The sequence below is a fragment of the Danio aesculapii genome, chromosome 14 (assembly GCF_903798145.1).
Source record: "Danio aesculapii chromosome 14, fDanAes4.1, whole genome shotgun sequence".
In the NCBI taxonomy this organism is placed as follows: Eukaryota; Metazoa; Chordata; class Actinopteri; order Cypriniformes; family Danionidae; genus Danio; species Danio aesculapii.
Genome location: NC_079448.1, coordinates 20,715,902 through 20,717,253, shown reverse-complemented (window position 1 = coordinate 20,717,253; position 1,352 = coordinate 20,715,902). Strand labels below are relative to the sequence as shown.

Sequence of the window (1,352 nt, the reverse complement as noted above, 5' to 3'; positions counted from 1 at the left end):
TGCAAAAAGCTGTCCAAAGTTCCAGTGCCCTCTTTAAGTCATTTTGGTGTTCCATGCCAAAGCACATGAGTTTTAATGTGAGATTGGTGAACTATATGAGCGTCTTAAACTGATGCCAAAATTTTGTTATTGCTTTCCAGAATATTGGCATACCAGGATAGGCGTGGTTTAACTGTTGGGAAGGAGGTTGGAACAGTGCAATGTTTCCTCTCTTGGATTGCAGTGACCAGACACACTGTAACTCTCATGGTCATGTGCTGGAATTAGCAGATGTTCAACTATTTGGCCATCTCACTGACCTGTTGATATCAGAAGGTAAAGACATCCAGTAGAGTTTGTTTTAGATGTTCAGTAACCTATTTGAATAGTATTATGATTTTTGATTTCTTATCACTAGACCACAACAGCTCTGCAATGCAAGTTGCAAAACAGAATCCATGAAACTGGCAGTGACCGGAAACCAATTGAAAGACTTTGGTTTATGATGTAGAGAAGTGGGCAGACGGTGAGGAAATTATTATTAATATTACATATAGTCATGAATAATTGTAAGTGTTACTATTATTGTTTTGTATTTTCACTAGCAGAAGCAAAGACAACAAAAAACAGAAGTGATGTGGATGTCTTCGCCTTATAGCATGGTATGTACACTAGACTTCTGTCAGTTTTGATTCTTTAAAAGTTGATGTATAATCCATGTGATACAACTTTCTTCTTATGAATACATTTCAGACACTGTCGATCTAACAACAACGAGAAGGGCGTTCAACATTATCCTGCTAGCAAGGACTCTTCAAGAGAACAGAGGAATCTTGTGGCAGAGATGGCCAACCATTATAAATACCAAATACCTTTCAACTCATCCTGGTTCCTTCAGAGAACTGTCCTGCTTGTGTGCTACTGAAAAGTATGTATTTGTATTATTTAGCACAAACATAAGCATAAGGTTACCCAGTCCAAAGGATGTTAATACATTTTAATGTGGTTGTGTTCTTCTTTTAAGATACGACATGTGGCCTAAACGAAGAGGCGTTAAAAGGTCTGTGGATCATCATTCTCAGAAAGCAACAAAATAACTGAGAAAAAAAAACTACGACAGGAGGGTGCAAGCTAGAGACCTGCAAGGTACCTGCATGTTTTGGCCGGAGCAGAGAACATACATTTTTTAAATAAAGCTCCAACTGATGAGTATGACATTGACAGATTTTCTTTTACTGTAAGGAAAGACGACGATGACCTTAACACTGAATCTAAAGCATGTAATAAAATCTGAATTTCATAATCTATAACCAAATTGTTGTCTCTTTTTTTTCAAATACATATACATGTACAGTATGTATGCATGCCTCTTA

At 37.1% G+C, this 1,352-nt stretch overlaps 1 long non-coding RNA gene across 2 annotated transcripts; it reads left to right on the top strand.

Annotated features, from left to right (window-relative positions):
* Positions 1-469: 469 nt before the first annotated feature.
* Positions 470-1,031, top strand: LOC130240280 (uncharacterized). Of its 2 annotated transcripts, none has more exons than XR_008838757.1 (4): positions 470-505; positions 588-641; positions 733-907; positions 1,004-1,031. It is a non-coding gene; the product is annotated as an uncharacterized LOC130240280 (long non-coding RNA). The 2 variants fall into 2 exon arrangements; XR_008838756.1 differs by having other exon boundaries at positions 473-505; positions 585-641.
* Positions 1,032-1,352: the final 321 nt, after the last annotated feature.